The sequence below is a fragment of the Anabrus simplex genome, chromosome 4 (assembly GCF_040414725.1).
Source record: "Anabrus simplex isolate iqAnaSimp1 chromosome 4, ASM4041472v1, whole genome shotgun sequence".
In the NCBI taxonomy this organism is placed as follows: Eukaryota; Metazoa; Arthropoda; class Insecta; order Orthoptera; family Tettigoniidae; genus Anabrus; species Anabrus simplex.
The window spans coordinates 108,036,743-108,051,274 of NC_090268.1; the positions used below are offsets into that span (position 1 = coordinate 108,036,743).

General features: G+C 37.5%; 1 long non-coding RNA gene across 1 annotated transcript in view; it reads left to right on the forward strand.

Moving 5' to 3' along the window:
• Nucleotides 1-14,131, forward strand: part of LOC136872452 (uncharacterized) — a 43,468-nt gene extending 29,337 nt beyond the window's left edge. The window contains exons 3-4 of the long non-coding RNA XR_011018071.1: nucleotides 10,673-12,461; nucleotides 13,806-14,131. This is a non-coding gene — a long non-coding RNA (uncharacterized lncRNA). The remainder of the gene's footprint in view (nucleotides 1-10,672; nucleotides 12,462-13,805) is intronic.
• The last annotated feature ends 401 nt before the right edge of the window (nucleotides 14,132-14,532 follow it).

Here is a 14,532-nt window from a genome sequence, read left to right on the forward strand (position 1 = left end):
TTAAATAACCAAAGGCCCCCAAACACCTTATTCTGGCACTGCCTGAACAGGACTACATGTGGGTTAGGGAGTGGTCTTGAACTAAGTGTATTGCCTTACCTAGATGGTATTCTTACTCAGAACTATAATATTCTGCAGAATGTTCAAATACTGTATTGATTTGATGCAAGACTTCTCTGGCCAATGAAGCATGTAAGCCCCACCAGATATCTGCCCCCAAAAAGAGATGCAGCTTCTATGTGAACGTACTGCTATATATATATCTTGTGATATTGGGCTCCTGTAGCCTGTAAACATGAACTGTCCTGACCTCTGCCAAACTGAAAGTCTTGTTGATCACATGATCTTAACTCCATCCTTGCAAAGGTGCACCTATTGACCTGTTCATCTTAGACTTTGTTGGCAGCTTTTTTGCAATGGAGTCGTATAGTTTCTTATAGTTACTGAACAGTGTATGGACATCCAGGAAAATTGGTTGCCTGCCTTAGCTCTGCTGAGTTTAAGAACAGGTTCTCCTGTGAAATTACAACTAACCAGTCTTTTTCCTAATAGAAAACTGTTTTAAAACAGTGCTGGAGAAAGACTTCCAATGTTCCATGACATCTGCACTGCTGTATGTCTGAGTAGCCCTGGGTGAAACTCCACATGAAGTCTCTGCTTTGACTTTGTTGCTCTCTTGATGTGTGAATGTGCCATGTCAGAAATAGTGGCTAACTGGGTGTGTTTGTTGCCTGACTTCATTGTAGAGAATTCATATGGGAACAAATAATAGTTCATGCTGGGATTTTGACCTTAGCTGTGATGGTAGTTTTGAATTTTGTATTCTATAGCTGACAAAACTGTTATGTGGGAGTGTGCTGTATGCTTCTAATTTCATAATAGTGCAGTATGAAGGTGCATGTCACAATGAGAGGGACAGACTGATTCAATGAGTGTGAACTATGGGTTATATTGCAAAACTTATCCAGTTGACTATAAAGTGGAACATAGCAGAGAGGACTTTATTACATTTCATGTCTCCAGAGATGTGATGTTTTTGTTCATTTGTACATAGCTGCCTGCCTGGTGGTCAAGATTAATGTGTAAAGTCTATATGGTCTGGCACTGTGGTTGAAAAACATTTAATCATAAGAATGTTGGCTGGCAGGGTAGGGGAGGTTGTGGTACATGATTTTTAATCACTAGATTGTGTGCCAAAAGCCTGGATCAAACTCCAAACCTCTGCAGTGCTCATGCAGTAAGGGCATATGATGCTGTTCACAATATGCCCATCGGATGGGGACGTAATGCCTTGAGTAGACCTCTTAGTGCTATTTCATGGGAGTAGGCTTTATGTTGGCACTGGGTTTTAACATCACCCCTTCTATTATATACCAAATTTTTTCTTAATTTCTCTTCAGGTTTTCAGGAATGACATCTGATTCTAAAAACTTACTATAAAGATGGATCTTGTTTCAGACCTGATCCTGTATAGGAAGGGGACAAGGGTTGGACATGTAATCTGTACAAAGCTGGGACAGTTGTTTAACAAGTTCTGTAAAAACTGTTTCAGACCAATTATTTTGTTATGAACTGTATATTGATCTGATTTATAACATCTGAAGCCATCTCTTTCCAGTTTTGACTTGGTTATTTCCATTACAACTTATGTGCATTTAGAGCAGTAGCCCAGGTAGCAGATTTCCTATCTGTTTTTCAGTACTCTTTTCTTCAATAAATTTCGAAATTATTTGTAACTAGCAAATGTACCCGTGCTTCGCTACGGTATTCTGCATTGTATACGAATATTGAAGTAAATACTGTACATGCAGTAAATAAGATTGTTTTAAAATAGCACGTCTCTTAGCGTTGTAACTGTTTCCTCTCGTCGAAACACTTGGGGAGATGAAAGTTATCTTGGGACACATGAATATCAAATAAACTATTTGTGGCTTGCCTGCAAATTGCCACGCAAATAGAAACAATTAACATTCCATGGTTTCCCATTTCTCTATGCGATGTTTGGGCGCCAGGATTACAGTTTTAAACAAAACTGTAAACCAAAATTTATATTTACTAGCATAGAGACTTATACTTATATCACAGGGGTAGAATTTTAAATGATTAACCATTAAGTATCGCTTAAGAAAGAAAATTAACGCAATATAAAATACAAATGAATTTATTATACAAAAAAAAATGAGATGAATCGGAAAAGTTCCTTAAAGCGTGGAGGAATTTAGAATTTAATTTACTGAATTGCTTTATCTAATTGAAGCTCACCAGTTGCAGCTTCCGTTGAAGTCATCTGGTTTCCGTGGTTACTCGTTCTCTTCTTCTCGATGTAGAATTTGCTCCATGGACATCCATCCTTCTCTGATATGGTACGGGCTATCTGGACTAGCACTCCCTATTTGCCTAGTCTTTAAATTAGACATTGGCCCTATACTTGTACAAACTGATCAGCGTTGATCGTATGAGAAAATTCAGAGATATGAATTGTTCCATATTGGTAGAAATCTCAATCCAACTGAGCTATACTATTTATACGGTACAGACTTGTACCAAATTCCGTAGACTTGAATTAAACATAGTTCTTCGTCCAGCATATTTACTGAAAATAACACAAGCCGTAAGCTTGTCTCGTTTCACGCAGATCCGATAACATTACCGCAGCTGAGTACTGTATCGAAGCGACAACACATTGTACAAAAATAACTATGTCGCGGAGCGACCACACACTGTTTCAAAAATCAAATCACGTCGTTCAAAGTAGATGTTCACAGTAGAAGTAGTAGTGATGGAGTATCTGTAAGTATCTCGCTCCGCACTTGATATCACCAGAGTCCCCCACTCTTGGTAGCAGCTCAATCTCAGATCTCTATATAACGAAACATCTGATTCGTAGATCGCATTATCAACTCCCCTTCTCTTTCTTGTCGAGTGCAGTAGGCGTGGCGATGATGTACTCTGCTGGTATGCAAGCCTCGTGCACGGGTCGCTGTTTACTGCCTTCCCCAAACCCATGAGTCACGCAAAATCCCCAGCTTTAAGAATAACCCTCCGTATACACAAATATGAGATGAAAACTATGTCTCAACATATTGACCGTATTTACAACATAATGAATTCCTATCCTACATAATATAATCATTTAAATAATAAAACGATGTTAGCATATATACAATATGATTCCAAAAAGTCCTTGATTACAAATGATTGACGTTGAATAAATATGTTATTACAAATAATTGCCGATGGCGGATAAACTTGATATCAAATGATATCACGTAAAATATTATATTAAATTAGTAGGGCTGGAGAAGCCTGGACGGTTACAGCGTTATCCGAGAAACAATATGGAGAGGTCCCCATACGTTGTTTCCAGTGTAAAGTGCTTGTTACGGATTTGTGATGATAGACAGGCTCACTTGCCTACTGCCATTCACAATAGAGTTGGGAAGTTTACATTATAATTGCAGGCCCCATTGCCTACTGCGCGGTCACAATCGATTTGGGGAGTTTCCGTTACAATGGCAGCCCCCCCTTTCCTACTTCCAGACATATTACAAATTGAGGAGTTTTTAATTATAATGGCAGGAAACTTCCCTACAACCAGTCAAAATTGAGTTGTGCAGTTATCATTATAATGATAGGCCCCTTTTCCAACTGCCAGCCAGCTTCCTGCCAGTCACACCAAGTTGATGAGTTTCCATCAAAATAGCAGGCCAGTATGCCTAATGCGTCACATTTTAGATGGGTACATCTGTTTATAGCTGCGGGAACGCTTGCCTACAGCCAAAGACTGTATGCTGCATGCTCCCTTGCCTTCTGAAAGTCAAATCGAGAAGTGAATTATTCATTACAATGGTAGGCCTGCATCATTAATGCCAGTTACACAGGAATTGGAGGACTCCATTCCTACTGCCAGTCATAGTCGGTGTGCGGAGTACTGATTACAATAGTAGACACACCCTTTCTCGATCGCTACAAAATCGACATCAGTGAATATATATAGTTCGACATACGAAAGTATGTGCTTGTTTACAATATTGCAGACCTTCATTTACAGATTACCTGCTTCTAAACGGTACATCATATCGAAAGGATTGTACCATAAGACGTCCGATTTAGCGGCCTAAATTGCTGGTCTTATGATATCTCATCTATTCATGGCTGCCTCTGTGGATCAGCGGTAGAGTGTCGGCCTCCGGATCCCAAGATAGCGGGTTCAAACCCGGCAGAGGTAGTCGGATTTTTGAAGGGCGGAAAAAAGTCCATTCGACACTCCATGTTGTACGATGTCGGCATGTAAAAGATCTCTGGTGACACATTTGGTGTTTACCCGACAAAATTCATTAAATCTCAGCCATAGACGCCCAAGAGAGTTTCGGTTTACTCGGTCTGCCATCTAGTGGGGGCCTAGAGTAAAACGGAACGTCTAAATTGACGAGCAGACAGCCAGATGGCGTCAAATTGAAATGTCTGCACACGGTAGCTGAGGCCATACGATTATTATTATTTATTTATGGGTCAGATTGAGTTAGAAACTTGGAATAGGGTAAAATTTGTGTAAGATTATCTCACATTGCATTGCTTTTTAGATAATTCACAGCTACATACATAGCATTTGGCTCACATATGGCTACTGGGTGGACCAATTTTCGTGTAGAGTATGATGATTCTATCTTTCCTCTAAGTGATGGAAGGTATGAATTATGTATGTGAAAAGTACAACTTTACTTAACATCGAGAAATAGAGAAAAATCAAACGTAAAATGGATATAAATACGACAAGTCGTAAGACCAAGGTTGTAGATCACTCCAAATTGAACGGGGATTGTGCCATCCGTTATGTGATAATACTTCCCGAAGGTGTGCACCATCATTAAAATTGCCTCCATATTTCGATATTCTTCGGGATAGAAAGGGAAAAATTTAAAGCTCTTGGAAGTTATCCGCCCATTACAGGCTAAAACGTAAAATTTTGCCAAATTTCAGTTTTCTTTCTCGACTGGCAGATTATGCTGCAATCTGGGTTTTCAGTGAGAAGTGTAAAAAGTAGGACTTTCAAGAAACTAAACCAAAAAAATATGCAGATGATCATTATTACCCCTTAAGCGTGTAGCTGTACGAAAATTTTGACAAAATAGTCAATGTACAGGCACACAGTAGTTATGATTTTATTTACATAGATAAATAAGGAACCTGCTCAACGTACAACACCTTGTGGGCTATATCCGCTGGACTTAACCGGAAAAATGGACCGTTTATGATATCTCCCTTATTAATCCTCCTGTCGAAAAAATGCACATGAAAAAAGTTTCAGATGGAATTCCATCACGTTTGGTCGATTTCCAGTCAGGTTGGTCTTGTACTGTATATATTGTGTAAGAGTAAAATCACCATTTCGGTTCCCTATAAACCGCCAGTCCATTCCGGGAACATGAAATGTTATTGACGATTAACACGTAGCGTTTGACAGGTGGATGTTAATGTAAAGTTTGACTCAAATGTCTTCAGTAGTTTTCAAGTTGTAAAACATACGCTTTACATGCACCCGCTCTTGAGTTAAGTCCGGTGGGACTTATTAACGGACTGTTTTCCGGTACATCTCCCTTATTAATCCTCGTATTGAAATGATGCACATGAGGAAAAAGGCTTAGAAATGAATTTCCATTAAAGCAGGTAAATTTACATTAAGTTTGGTTGTCTATATTTTGTGAGAATGCAAAATGACTGTTTCGGTTTCGTATAATCCCCCAGTCAATTCAGGGATTTAGAAACAATATTTGCCTTAAAACCTACCAAAGGACAAGTGGATTCTAAATATCAAGTTTGGTGGAAATATATCCAGTAGTTTCCAAGTTATAGACAGACACCAAAACTGAATATATGCAGATGGTCATTATTACACCTGAAACGGATAACTGTACGGAAATTTCGCCAAAATTGTCAATGTACAGACACACTCTAGAAGTGCAGACCTTTATTTCGATAGTTACTGCTTTGTAACTGTACGACGTATCTACAAACGGACTTCACCATTAGACGCCCCTTTCAGTGCTCTACATGGTTGGTCCTATGACATCTTCTTGTATCTCCTATATTTATGGGTTAGATTGAGTTAGTCATTGAATGGGGTGAAATCTTGTACAATTTTTGGATGCTACTTTATATTTTTGATTCTCATGTGACAGCTAGAATCATAAAATTTGGCTATAACATTGCCAATGGTCATGTCAATGTGTGTGCCGAATGTCATGATTCTACCTTTCCTATAAGTGTGCCAAATGATAACATATACGTGTAAAAGTACAAAATCAACTTGTATTCAATGTATTAGGGATAGAAATATGACAGAGTCATAGATCTCTCCAAAATGAAACGCCATTTGCTTTGTGACTTGTGATACGACTTACTGATTAGCCACCAATTACCCCGAAACGAAGGTCTGCACCGCTGTTAAAATTGCATCCATATTTTGGAATTTTCCTGGGCCAAAAGTTATACATTTGCATAGCTTAGAATATTTCCTCAAAGGAAAGAGTGTACAGCATTTGGGATTAGCACTCGCATACATACGTGGTAATTAAGGAAGAAAATAATACAGTTTAGTAAGTTGAAATTAATAGAAAATGGATTATAACTGAGGACATCTGGATGACTACAAATATATAAATACCAAGTGAATGTATTGGAAAATCAAATGCTCCTCAATAAATTATGCCGGTGTGAGTTATGGATATAAGAAAGCGGTAATTGGAGAGAAATTTAGGCGCAGGGATTCTTAGGTAATCAGATAAGATGAATATTTGTGTTATTACTTCACCTATTCGAGGACGGTTATAACCTCCAATGATATTCCGCCAATATCACGCAGAATGGCCGATTGACGACTCTCTTGCTTTCTACCCAAGGAACAACCACGAATTTAAAGGAATGATGAGGAAAATGGCAATATGTTACTTCCCTGCTGACAAGCAGTCAGACATTGCCATGGTAACCCATATATTCGTTATCGCTCTGTCGGTCACTCAATGCCGAGCATGGTATCGGCAGAAAATAGTAAATTCCTCAGTCATTTGAAGAGTAAGGTAAATTATGAACATAACGAAAGTTGTTTATGATGAAGAGACCTTTCACATACGGTCCAGAGTTTGCAGAAAATCAATAGTATAAGAGAAAATGGAGGAAAACCGTTGTGGTTTTCCTATAAAACCGTCTTTTCAAAGATTTTAAAATGATACGCATATCGAAACCTTCCCTGGGGGTGAGTATACTCTAAATATGAAGTTTGGTTGAGATCTATCCAGCCCTTTTGGCGTGATGGTGGAACAAACAAACATTTTTATTTTTTTTATTTTGCTAGTTGCTTTACATCGCACCGACACAGATAGGTCTTATGGCGACGATGGGACAGGGAAGAGATAGGAGTTGGAAGGAATCGGCCGTGGCCTTAATTAAGGTACAGCCCCAGCATTTGCCTGGTGTGAAAATGGGAAACCACGGAAAACCATTTTCAGGGCTGCCGACAGTGAGGTTCGAACCTATCTCCCGAATACTGGATACTGGCCGCACTTAAGCCAAACAAACAGAAACGAACAACTTTATTTATAAGATTATTTTTATACCACCCCCCTTGCCCCCTGCCCATAAGGGTGCTAGGGGTGTCTTACCCTCACACGGTTTGTCTCCTAATACTAATTGATAAGTGTACCACGTTTGGTGAAATTGCTCCAGTGGTTTAGGAGGAGATGTGTCATACACACCCTCACCCACATACCCATGCACACACATACATCAATTTTTATATATAGTAAGATAATTTTTATATGTAGTTTTTCGATTAATTTTATCTCACCCCCTTCGCTCCCCACTTGGATTTGCAAAAAAATCTGGAGTAATACTATTCATCTCAGAGACCCTGAAATCTATGAATTTGAAACTGTTTTTAATTATTTCTATATCTCACCCCCCACACCCCCCCTCCACCCTTTGCTCCCCACCTAAAAGGGGGCTGGACTTTAAAAAATTCTAGAGTATTACTTTTCAACTCGGCGACCCCGAAAACTATGAATTCGACACTATTCTCGATTATTATTGTAACTACCCCCCCCCCCCCCGACCCTCTCCCTTAAGGGCGCTAGGGATGGCTTAACCTCCACAGTGCTCGTCTCCCGATAGTGATACGTGTACCAAGTTTGGTTGAAATTGCTCCAGTGGTTTAGTTGGAGATGTCATTTACACACACACTTCCATTTCTATATACAGTAGTCTCGCTCAACCGACCTTCGCTTATCCGACACTCCGTGTTATCCGACACTGGTAGGCTTAATTTGATCTTTAGGTGGATGCAATTCTGGGACACGGGGTGTGGAGGGTGCGTCTGTGGGACAAGCATTAGCAGTCATGCGGTAGGATTTTGCAATGTAGTATTGGTTGGGTGCGGATGTTATAATTTTCATATCCTCTCTGAGTATGGTGAGTAAACGTAAGAAAGTGATTGTTTCTGTGGAAGACAAGTAGAGTGGGTTAAAGAGACTGGACAAAGGGGAAACTCTCCAAAAAATGGCTTCAGATTATGGTGTTGGACGTGTTACAGTGGGAGACTGGAAACATACGAGGGAATAAATTGAAAAGTGGTGCTCTACCAGAGCAACAAGTGATGCACTGAAAATTAGAAAAAAAACAATGAAAAATGTGAGTACAAAAAAAGTGAAGCACTATTTCTTTGGTTCATTAAAAACCAGGAAAAGGGCTTGTCAATATCTGGCCCCATTCTGCAAGAAATGACGGTGTATATCCAGAAGGAGTTTAATAAAGGGACTCTGATTTTACTGCTATTGCTGGGTGGCTTGATCGGTGGGAAAAACGGTACGGCATTGGGCAGCTTAATATCTGTGGAGAAGAACTGTCAGCTAAATCCGATGAGGTTGTGAAATTTAAGACAATTTCAAGAAATAATTCTTGCTGAAGGATTAACCAGTGATCAGATTTTTAATTGTGATGAGACTGGGCTGAATTTCAAGATACTGACATCAAAACTCTTGCAGCCCAAGCCAAGACGTCTGCACCTGGCTACAGGCGTAGTAAGAAAAGGGTACTGCATCTACTGTACAATTGAATTAATAAGACAATAGAGTCCCGTAAAACATAGTACGTAATAAAGTATAGTCTTCCTGTATGTTTTAGTTCATTTTCTAAGTTATTCTGTATTATCCGACATTTTCGGTGATCCGACGTACTCCAGGTCCCGTTTAGGTCGGATAATCGAGACTCTATTGTATAGTAAGATTTTTACACTCGTACTTCACCCCCTTTCCATTCCTGCCCAAAGGAGTCCTATGAGTGCCTTACACAACAGTATATTTTTTTCCAGATATTAAGTCTTATTTGTACCAATTTTGGTTGGCAGCTATGCCCAAACGTACATGCATAATCTCACTGCTCTAAAATCCTGGAGCTGACGTTGCCATGGTTACGGCAGTTCATTTCTTTATCCGATTCCTAGAGCAGGGGTAGTGTGGTGCCAATATCTCCGTAACGGTTGGTTTTAGGGCCTTAAAACATGGTTTTTGGGCCCATAGGGCTTACCGAGTTTTGTTCTTTGCGTCAAGAGGATTAAATTGAGCTTTGTCTCGTCCTTATACGACAAATTCGATATTTTGCCTATAATAGTATAAGAGAAAATGGAACAAAACCATTTTTCCTATAAAACACCCGTCTTTTCAAAGATTTTAAAATGATATGTATATCGAAACCTTCCCCGGGGTCAGTATACTCTAAATATGAAGTTTGGTTGAGATCTATCCAGCCGTTTTGACGTGATGGTGGGACAGACACGAACAACTTTATTTATAAGATTAACATCTCCTTTGGTAAATTATTCCAGTCTCTATCTCCCCTTCTTATAAATGAATACTTGCCCCAATTTGTCCTCTTGAATTCAAACTTTATCTTCATACTGTGACATTTTAGGTCTATTAGGTCTATTTAATTGGCAGTTAATTTTGCGACAGGACAGTACGCCACGTGTTCCACGCAGAATGTTTGCTGGCAGAACCCAGAGGGGTGACTTGCTTTTTTCTTTCATATAACCTGTTGAGGGGTGAAGAAGTGTTATCACTGCAAGAAAAGATGGAAAAATTTATTAATACTGCTGGACTCTCCATCCATGAGAAACATTACATTTAAAAGTTCTAATATCAAAACTTCAGATTTGATGTCTTAATAAACATTCTCCAACAAGTGTGCATAAAAGATTTGATAATGCATTTTTAGGAAGGTATAAATATTATGAAATAAAACTAATTATGGAATTAACTAACCAATTAATTAATTAATTAATTAAGAAACCATGGGACAAGTTACTTATGACACAGAGGAATTTAGGACGTCGATCGGATCACAAGGTACGCTGGATGTCAGAGCTCAGAATATAGGTGGTGAACACAATCAAGGACTCTCTCACTTGCTTACTGGCTATGCGTGGTTCCTGTGCTCATTACGCAGGGAGGTTTTATAGACCTGGACAGCTGTTGCTTGCCACCACGAGAACAGTGTAATTTCTTGATAGTTTAACATTCATAGCAGACGTCAATAGTGTTCATGAAGAAAGTATGTATCATTACATGTCAATTGTGAAACCTCGAGTTGGGAATCCATACTAATATTTTCGTGTAAGTTTCAGTGTACATCATGAGGTACCAGTTCATAACCGGCCGAGGTAATGAACACCAACAGTAGGAAATTTGTGCACCCTGAAGACATCGCCCAGCTCAAGATACAACACCAAAAAGGAGGACCGATGCTGACAGCGTCCTAATGCCATGAATCCAGCCTAGAAGGTAACCAGGGTCATCAAGACATCCAAGTTAACTTGACAATTCATTTATACTGGGTATTATCTGTATTAGCTGTAATAAGTAAACTTTCTTCTTGGAGGGATTATTGGTTGAACAGTAGTTAGAGTAGATTTTTAGGAACTTTACCATGTCATTTTCTTGTGTTATAGCACGTTGAGTCTATTTTCTCCTATTATACGATTTTTAAGGTGCGTGATAAATGTATAACATCGACCATGTGAGTTTGTCATGTCATCGGACAAGTATCTGGTTTAAATATCAGCCATTGGTGAACCTTTAAGGAATATTGTTTCCATTAAATTCCTACAATAATGAGGATTGTGTACATGTAATATTTTTATTCTTCGGAGTTTATTTCTCCTATATTTTTACCAAGTGTTTTGCTACATTTTCATAAGGGAGCAGGCTCATCTGATGTACGAATGCTATGCTAGTGATATGGATAGATTTCTTTTGAATCTAATTTCATACTTTTAAGGGAGGAAATTGTCTGATTATTCCATTCACGTGTGGTTCCAGTCATTCATGTAATTTTATCAGTTATATTTTGGACGGCTGTTGCGAATTATTTTTTATATTTTCCCTCTCACGTTGTGCCATGTGGAGAGATGTATTGGATTATGATAATTTGATGTGCTATTTGAGGGTGAATCTTTGAGTCTCTATGATCAGAAGCACATTGTAATCTATTTTCTGTGATGTATATAATGATGAATATTTAAAGTTAATTTATCATTTGATGTATCTGCGAGTAGTTGTTTTTGTGAGAACCATAGACGGTAGTCTTCACAAAGTATTTTTGAACCACGAGGTAAACCACGTCGTCTCATAAAATAAAATTCAGTGTATGAGATTATTAGAGCCTTTTTGTCGTACTGGATGAGCGTCGTCATGTGATATTAAAATTGTAGCTGTATAATACTACCCAATCTCTCAATTTTCGATCAATTTTGGTAACGTCCTGAGTTTGATGTAGATATTGACTATCTTATCAATCGCCATTACCCAGGCTATTTCTACTGGATTGATTACTGTTGTTTCAGGCCATCATTTATTGGAGTATTCCATCTCCATAAAATGGATGAATGTGTGGACACATGTTGTAACATTTATAAAATAGTATTCTTAGTCGTAGTAGGTTGCATCTCTTTCCTTGGTAGATGATGGTAACGGGAGATTTATTTTCTTTTATTATTTCCACAGGATGAGTGATTTTTATTTCTATTGTAAATTACTGATGTGTGTGTGTGTGTTACCATCGTTGCTCTAAGTTTCGGTGTTGTATTAAGGTAATTACACATGGTTAAAGATTTAATTTTAGTTTGTTTTTTTCCTTGCTTCTGTCACGTAAAGTCACGTGTATTCTGAGGTTACACTGAACAATCACTGAAATGTCAAGTTAAATTGGAGAAACCATTACCAAGTAAAATTGAGTGCAGATTAATTTTTTTTGTATTTTCATATTTTTGACAAGTCATGTAACTTAAACATTTAAAATTTTGTTCCAGATTTTCCGGCATGATTTGACATGCGTACGAAGATCATTCTCTTCACACCGGGCGAGTTGGCTGTGCGCGTAGAGGCGCGCGGCTGTGAGCGTGCATCCGGGTGATAGTAGGTTCGAATCCCACTATTGGTTTTCCGTGGTTTCCCATTTTCACACCAGGCAAATGCTGAGGCTGTACCTTAAGGCCACGGCCGCTTCCTTCCAACTCCTAGGCCTCTCCCATCCCATCATCGCCATAAGACCTATCTGTCGGTGCGACGTAAAGCCCCTAGCATTCTCTTCACAAATAAAATTTTACGTTCATAAAATTTGATAATGATTCAATGTAAAATTTTGTCAGAATTAATAGGAATTTATTAACATGTACCATCCTATTTGCTTTATTTTTGGATGTACAGCAAGATTAAATGTAAAATTTAAAATTTTAGTCATCTTACACAATCAGTTGTCAGAATGATGGAATTATTCTTTTGTAATAAATTATCCACCATTAATTTATATTTGATGGTTCATTATTTGCTGATATCTGCCCATTTCCCTTGATCCACACCATTTTTTATTTTTTTAACATGTCAATCCCTTACTGATCACTGCTGAGGGGGTCTTGTGTTTCTGCTGAAGTTAGTTGTGGCTTAAATGGGCAGACTATTGTGATCTTTCTTACTTTCAAAAACACCACTCACTTATGTCATTCCATGCCATCTCTCCAGACAGCTCAGAAAAACAATTTATAACAGTTAGGTTCTTAAGTTTACTGAAATTAATTTTGAGTAATTTGTAAATTATCTGAAGGAAAACATGGTACAGTATTATATTATATTTGAAAAAGAAACAGCTCAATTTAGAATAACATGTTGTGTTCTTGAAAGATCAGATTCTATCAAATCACACTGAAATATTTAGAAATTCATATTTCTTTTATTTTTCAAGAATGAAAAATGTAATTCTATATAGAGGTTTTTTTGTTTCAAGTAGAATACAGTATGCTTTCCTTTTTTTTCAGGTAGTTAATGAATTTATTGTTCAAAAATAGTTTTGGCAGATTGAAGAACCTAAGTTATAAATTATTCATCTGATTGTCAGATGTAGCCTTTAAAGTGGAATAATGCAATATAAAATCATGTTAATGAGTTTGCTAGAAATTATAAATGTAATTTTTAGATAATGAAATGTTGCTTTGATATCTATTGTATATTAACATATGAATATGTCAAGGTTCATGAATAATCAGATTTAAATTTATATTAGAATAAAAAGTAGTTTAAAAATTCCTTAGGTCTTCACTATAAGATTTTAAAATAAAGTACTCCTGTTAAACTTCTGAAACTGATTTTCAGGTCATAATTCAGAAATTGTTATAACAAGACTACAATATCAAATATTATAAAATAAAACAAGTTTTGTAGGACAATTTTTAACTCTTCCATTAATTAGCTGTTCCTTTGTTACAGCCTGAGGGGAGAACTGCTGGTATGAGAATGTCCAATACTGCTGTAACTCCTGACATCAAGGGTGTGATTATTCTGAAGACCAATATGGTGGCAAATTGCTGAAAGTTTAACAAGAAACAAGACATCCTAGTGGTCCAGATATTGAAGTGGAGGGAATACTCTTTGGATCAAGAGATGTTCCATGCTGCAGATATGGTCAGGGAAGTTTGCAAGGATACTGACAAGAGTGGTGCAGCAAGAAAACCTGGTGGAATGTGTTGGAAAGGTCATTCATTGTTTTCCTAAACCTTAGTTTGTGAAATGAAAATTATTTAGTTTGCTTGTGCATATTGTACCTAATGAATGATATAAACTGATAATTATCTGAGCATACTTGGATTGAGTTATAGCTGATGAAACTGATAACATTATGTATAAATGTCTTAACACTTTCTTGAATAAACAAATTTTTATACAAATTTGAAATTTGTTCTCTTTTGTTAGTTATATTCCCTTTTTGTTTATAAAATACCTTTCTGTTGTTCCTCCTCACAAGCTGCCATCAAAAACTTACATGCTTACTACCTGTCCCAATTTTTGTATCAAAAAATTGGGACTTAGTTTTTTTCCTTCAATTTTTAGGCCTACAGATTTTTCTCAATTTTTTCAGATTAAATAAATCTGGGTAGAAAAAATTCAGAATTATGAATGGAAAAAAGTATTTAGAATTTCGTAAAAAGCAAAAATA